The following is a 7905-nucleotide window of genomic DNA, read 5'->3' as shown; positions in this document are numbered from 1 at the left end:
TAAAATAGAGATTCTGATGCAATAGAACTAAAATCATTAAAATTCAAGACTGCATTTCCAAAAGAACTGATGCGCATACTGCTAACCTACAGACCACTCTTTGAGTAGCAAAGGTACATAAACTACATCAAACTTTTTTTCCTCTGAAAGAAAAGCAGAGGAAAAAATCTGGGAAAAAAATGTGCCAAACTACTAATGGTACTGAGCTGGGAACAAAAATGAGGGATTTTTAAAAATACTTTTTCTAGAGTTTGCTACTTTTCCATATTATAGGAGGATATGCTTCTATAATGAGGAAAATGGCATATAAATAATCTGCTTTCTTTTTCTTATAAACAATACTGAAAACTGAAAAACCAAAAACTTTTTGATTGTGCCAATTTTATAGCCTTGTTGAGAACTAAGCCACTTTTTCACTCCTTGTTCTGCTTTTCTTGACTATGTTTTTTCTTTACAAATATTTTTATATTTTAAAAAAATTATGGTAACATAGATATAACTTTAAATTTCCCATTTTAAACTTTTTTAAGTGTATACTTCATTTGGTACCATACTATTACAATTTTAAGCAAAGAAAAATAAACTTTAACCTGAGCATTTTCATTTCCTTTCATTTGACCTTTCCCCAGTACCCCACTTGTACTATCTCCCAACCCATATGGGTAGGGGTCAGGATGGTATTTCCCAAGGCTCTTTAACACCTGTGAGGGTTTCCTGCATCCTATACAATATTGCTTAAATTAAGTAGTGGCCCCTACTACTTAATGTGGAGGCTTAATTGGATTCATTACTTTAACTGAAAGGAACTGCTATTCTGGATCTGAACAAACAAAAGAAACTTTTTTTTGCAAAGTTGTAGTAAGTAACAGCCAAGGGAGTTGGGGATAGGCCAAGTCAGGCTCATTATACTCATTCTCTGGGGATCCTAAGCCCAATCAAACTAGGAAGAAGAAAAGAAGCAAAGCTGGAAGCCAAAGCTTTCAACCCTGAAGTCATCCCCATCAGGGACATGTTTATTCCAGAAGTAGCTCATCCACTGTCTCCTAGAACCTCAAGGCCTGCAAGAGAAGCATTACCTCCCAGAGACTGGTCAGGTGAGGAGGAAATAAAAGTCAGAATCACTCTGTTATTCCAGAAGGAGGATGAAGAAGCATGCTCCAAATGATAACTTTACTTGTCCAAGGCATTACCCAAGATTAGCTTGCTGAAATGTAAGATTTTAAAACATGACATTCATTCAAAAATAAATGAGATTAAGACATTCCCATATTTAAAAAAAAAAAAAAAAAAAGCTGAGGGAGATTGTCAGGACTAGACCTGCCCTACAATCAATGTTAAAGGGACATATTAAGACTGAAAGAAAAGGACACTTGACAGTGGTTCAAAGTGAGAAAAAAAACCAAGACATGTGGTACAGATAACATTTGGGTAATTATAAATGCCAGTATTATTGTAATGTATTGTTTGATATGTAATTTCACTTCTTACATCCTGAAGATGCTAAAATACAAATGCATAAAAAGTAATGGTACATCTGTGGTTTTTGGACACACAATGAAAAAAGACAAAAGTAGTAACAAGCAGAAAAAGAGTGAGGGGAAAGTATACATACATACATACTATTGAAGTTAAGTTAGTATCAAACCAAATATGATTGTGATATACGTAGGTTGTTATATTTTAACCCCATGGTAAGCACAAAGAAAATAGTTGAAAAATATATCCACATAGAAAAGAGAAGACATTCAATAGGATATAACACAAAAAATCAAATAAGTATAAAAGTTGGCATTAAAGGAAGAATTGATGGACCAAAAAAAAGCTATTAGACATATAAATGCTAAATTGCACAATGGCAGATGAAAGTCCTGCATTATCAGCAGTAACTTTAAATGTAAATGGATTAAACTCTCCAGGCAAATTGTAGAGATTAGCAGAATCATTAAAAAAAAAAAAAAAAAGAATGACCCAGCTATTAATTTATGCTGTTTCAAGAGATCCACCTTAAATTCGAAGATACAAGTAGGATGAAAATGAAATGATGTGGGGAGTGGGTATAGTGGTTTGACTGCCTGCTTCTCATATATGAGGTCACAGATTAAATAGCCGGTACCTCCTAAAAAAATAAAATAAAATGGCTAAAAAAAAAAAGAATCAATGTGAAAAATATATATACCATGCAAGGAGTAAACAAAAGCAGGGTAGCTACACTAATATAGATAAAGTGACTTTAAATCAAAAACAGTTACAAGGAACAAAGAGGTCATATAACTGATAAATGGGACTATTCAACAAAATACACCAATTATAAATTTGTGTGCACCTAACACCAGAGCCCCAAATATATGAAGTAAATATTGACAGATTTAAAGGGAGAAATTCAGAGTCTACATTAATAGTACAATACTTTAATACACCACTTTCAATACTGGATAAAACATCTACTCAGAAGACCAATAATGAAATGGAAGACTTGAATGATGCTCAAAACCAAGGAGACCTAACATACATATATAGAACACTTCACCCACCAGAAACAGAATACACAATCTTCTCATGTGCACATAGGTCATTCTCCAGGATCAAACTTATGTTAAGTCACATAACAAGTCTCAGTAAACTCAAAAGCATTGAAGTCAAACAATGATATTCTCTGACCATGATGGAATGAAGCTAGAAATAATAACAGGAAGAAATGGAAAACTCAAAAACAAGAGGAAAGTAAACAACACACCCTTAAGCAACAAATAGGTTAAAGAGGAAATCAAATGTGTAATTAGGAAACATGTTGAGGCAAATGAAAATGAAAATACAACATATGAAAATTTAAGGATGCTAAAAAGGCAGTGATGAGACGGGAATTTATAACTCTAAAAGCATACATTAAAAAGACTTCAAATCAGAGACCTAGTGACAAAACTAGAACTAGAAAAAGAAGAGCAAATTAAAGGAAAAGAAATAAGAAAGAATAACATAAATTAGAGCAGAGATAAATGAAATAGAAAGCAAAAAAAAAATAGAGAATGAACAAAATAAAAATTTGGTTCTTTGAAAAGATAAATAAAATTGAAAAATCTTTAGCCAGATTGAAAATAAAAAGAAAGAAAGACTATGTAAAAATAACAAATATTAGAACTGAAAAGGGGAATATTACTACCAACACCACTGAATTAAAAGGATCATAAGAGGATACTACAAATAACAATATACCAATAAATTAGATAACCTACATAAAATGGAGAAGTTCTTAGAAATACACAAACTACTTACACTGACTCAAGAAGAAACATAAAAACAAATAAATTGCTAGTAAAGAGATGGAATCAGTCATCAAAAACCTTCCAACTAAGTAAAGTCCATGACCAGATTGCTTTATATGGGAATTGTACCAAACATACCAAGAAGATTAAACTCCAACTCTACCAAAGTCTTCCAGAAAATTGAAGAGGAAGGAACAATACCAAATTCATACAAAGCCAAACAAAGATACCACAATAAAACAAAATGATCAACCAATATCTCTTATGAATACAGATGCAAAACTCCTCAACAAAATACTAGCAAACAGACTCCAACAACATATAAAAGATTAAGTGGGATTTATCGAGGATATGAAAAGTTGCTTCAATGTAGGAAAATCAATTAATGTAATACACCACATTAACACTAGGAAGGAATAAAACCACATGATCATCTCAATTGGTACAGAAAAGGAATTTGACAAAATCCAGCATCCCTTCTTTACAAAAGCACTGAGAACCCTAGGAAACTTGTTCAACAAGATAAAGGGCATATGTGAAAAGCCCACAGGTGACATCCTACTTAATGATGAAAGCCTGAAAGCTTTCCCTCTAAGATCAGGAACAAGGCAACAATGCCCACTGTTACCACATGATACTGTAAGTTCTTGCCAGAGCAATTAGGCAAGAAAAAGAAATAAAAGGCATCCAAATTGGAAAGGAAGAAGTAAAGCTTTCCCTGTTTGCAGACAACATGATCCTATATACAGAAAATCCTGAAAAATCCACAACCAAGTTCATAGAGCTAATACCTCTCAGCCAAGAGGTAGGGTACAAAATGAACACCCCAAAATCGGTAGTGTTTATATACACAATCAATGAACAATGGGAAAAAGAAATCAGGAAAACAATTCTATTCTCAATAGCAACTAAAAGAACCAAATAGCTATGAAAAAATTTAACCAAGGATATAAAGGACTCATACACAGAAAACTATAAAACATTGCTAAAAGAAATCAAAGACCTAAATAAATGGAAGGACATTCCACATTAATGTATGGGAAAACAAAATATTGTTATGATGTCAATACTACCCAAAGCAAATTATACATTCAATGCCATCCCAATCAAAACTCCAACAACAGGGAGTGGATATAGCTCAAGTGGTTGAGTGCCTGTTTCCCATGTATGCCATCTCAGGTTCAATTATCAGTACCTCCTAAGGAAAACAAAAATGAGAAAACCAATTCTCTTTGGGGAGTGGGTATCGCTCAGTGGTTGAGTGTCTGCTTCCCATGTATGAGGTCCTGGGTTCAATCCCCAGTGCATCCTGAAAAAAAGAAAAATGCAGCAATCATCAATTTTAAATGGAATTGTAAAGGGTCTTAACTAGCTAAAGCCATCTTGAAAAAGAAGAATGAAGTTGGAGGGTACACATTTCCCAATCTTAAAAATCTTTTCAAAACAACAATAATCAATAGTGCATGGTACCAGAGCATTCACAGACATATAAACCAATGGAATCAAATTGAGAGTTCACAAATTAACCCTCACATTTATGACCAACTGATTTTTGATAAGGTGGCAAAACCACTCAATTGGAAAAGAATATTCTCTTTAACAAGTGGTGCTGGGAAAACTAGATCATCATTTGCAAAAAAAATAATAAAAGAGGAGGATACTTACCTCATCTTTATATAAAATCGATTCAACATGACTCAAAGACCCAAATATAAGAGCCAGAGCTATCAAACTCCTGGAAAGAAATGTCAGGAAGCATCTTCATCACCTTGTGTCATTGTGTCAGGCAATGAATTCTTAGACTTTACACTCAAAGCACAAGCAACAAAGGAAAAAAATAGATAAATGGACTACATCAAAATTTAAAACTTTTGTGCACTTTATCATGAAGGTAAAACAACCACCTAAACAATGGGAACAAATGTATGGAAATCATATATTGGATAAAGGTTTCATATCCAGAAAACATAAGCAAATCCTTCAACTTAACACTAAAAAGTCAAACAACCCAGCTAAAAAATGGGCAAAAGACTTGAATAGACACCTCTCCAAAGAAGATATATAAATGGCCAGAAAACACAAGAAAAGATGTTCAACATCATTAGCCATCAGGAAAATGGAAATCAAAACCACAATGAGGGGGAAGCAGACTTGGCCCAGTGGTTAGGGCATCTGTCTACCACATGAGGGGTCTGCGGTTCAAACCCCGGGCCTCCTTGACCCGTGTGGAGCTGGCCCACGCGCAGTGCTGATGTGTGCAAGGAGTGCCGTGCCACGCAGGGGTGTCCCCCGCATAGGGGAGCCCCACATGCAAGGAGTACACCCTGTAAGGAGAGCCACCCAGCACGAAAGAAAGTGCAGTCTGCCCAGGAATGGTGCTGCACACACGGTGAGCTGACACAACAAGAAGACACAACAAAAAGAAACACAGATCCATGCCACTGACAACAACAGAAGCGGACAAAGAAGAACATGCAGCAAATAGACACAAAGAACAGACAACTGGGGGGGGGGAGGAGAGAGAAATAAATAAATCTTTTTTTAAAAAGTTAAAAAAAAAACCCACAATGAGGGAGGGGCAGTGGCACTAGCAGTTGAGCACCTGCCTCCCTCATGCACAGTACCAGATTTGGCTCCTGGTGCCTCCTGAGTAAACAGAGACAAACAGGCAAAACAGATGAGGAGACCAGCTCAGGAGGCCTATATGGCCTAGCTTCCCATATACAAGGTCCCAGGTTCAATTCCTGGCCCCCAGTACCTCAAAAAAAAAGTAGAAAACATAAAAAATAAAATGTTTTTTTAAAAAGGCTACAATGAGATGCATGTCATGCCCATTAGAATGGCTGCTATTAAAAAAAGAAAAACAGAAAATAACAAGTGTCAGAGAAGATGTGGAGAAATAGGAACACACATTCTTTGCTGGTGGCAATGGAAAATGTTGCAGCCAGTGTGGAAGATGGTTTGGCGTTTCCTCAAAAAGCAAAGGATACAGTTACCATATGACCCAGCAATCCTACTACTAGGTGAGCTATCCAAAGAACTGAGAGCAAGAACTCAAGCATATATTTACATACCGATGTTGATAGTGGCATTATTAACAATTAGTAAAAGATGGAAGTAACCAAGAGTCCATCATATGATGAATGGATAAATAAAATGTGGCATTTACATACAAAGGAATATTACTCAGCCATAAAATGGAATGAAATTCTGATACATGTGACAATATGAATGAAACTTGGAGACGTCATGTTGAGTGAAATAAGCCAGACACAAAAGGACAAATTTTGTATGGTTCCACCGATTTGTAACAGAGTAAGCAAACTCATGGAGTCAGAATGTAGAATACAGATTATCACAGATGGGTTGTGATAGGAAATGAGAAATTAAGGCTTAAAATAAATGGGGTTCCTGTTTGGAATGCTGGAAATGTTATGGTAATGTAGGTGGTAAGGGTAGCACAACATTGTGAACATAATTAACAGCACTGAAATATATATATATGAATGTGATTAAAAGTGGAATTATTAGATTGTATATATAAAAGAATATTTTTTTAAAAAATAATTGGAACTACACTACAAAAACTGTGAAACCTGATTAAACAATGGAATATAGCTAATAGCACAATTGTATAAATGTGCTATCATCAATTGTAACAAATGAGCCACACCAATACAAGGAGTTAATAATAAGGGGATATATGGGAATCATGCATATTAAGCACGCTAATTTTGTAAACCTGCAATTTCTCTAATAACAAAAAAATATATTTTTTTAAATTATAGGAGAACATATATCTGTAACCGGACCAAAATGCTTTGAGTGCCCCACAATGGCACCTCGAAATAAAGGCTAGGATCTAAAGATATAAAGACAAGTTATCTATCACTGTGTAAAAAACCACCACTAAAATCAGCACCCTAATACAAGTATGTATGACCTCATGGTTTCTTTAGGTTAAGGACATGGACATGGTTGCCAGAATGCTCTGGCCCAGGATCTCATACATGATTGCCACAAAGGTGTGGGCTGGGGTAAGAGACATCTCAAGGCTCACCTCAGGGTGATTCAAACTCACTCACATGGCTTTCAGCCTTCAGGTTCTCACTGGCTGTGTTTTCAGAAACATCAGCTCCTTGCCACACGGGCCTCTCCATAGGAAAGCCCCCTACAAGGCAAGTGACTTCACTGAGTAAGCAAGTGAGGAAGAAAGGACATGCAAGATAGAAGCCACAACTCACTGTAACATCCTCAGAGATGACATCCCATCACGTTTACTGTACACTCTTCACTAGAAGCCCATCAACTAGGCCCAGCCACATACAAGAAGGGATTCCACAAGGGTGTGAACACTAAGAGGCAGGGATCATTGCAGCCAATCTCAAGGCTATCAAAAGAACTGTGCAAGGCCAATCTCTGACACCAGGGGCATATTCTGTTGGATGTTCCACTAAATGTTACCAAAGTTCCCTACTAGCATAGAAATTGCATTGCAGCTATCCTCAATGCTTATGACTACAAGCAAACATATCCTTCCAGAGGCTCCAGCAGACCTCAGTACAGTCTGGCTGTGTGAAAATCACCTACAGAGAATACTCAACTGTGAGCTCCAGGGAGGCAGGGAACTTTAGTTTTCAGCGCG

Source organism: Dasypus novemcinctus, chromosome 3, assembly GCF_030445035.2.
Source record: "Dasypus novemcinctus isolate mDasNov1 chromosome 3, mDasNov1.1.hap2, whole genome shotgun sequence".
Taxonomy (NCBI): Eukaryota; Metazoa; Chordata; class Mammalia; order Cingulata; family Dasypodidae; genus Dasypus; species Dasypus novemcinctus.
The sequence above is the reverse complement of the archived record's forward strand: the minus strand, read 5'-3'. Positions refer to the sequence as shown.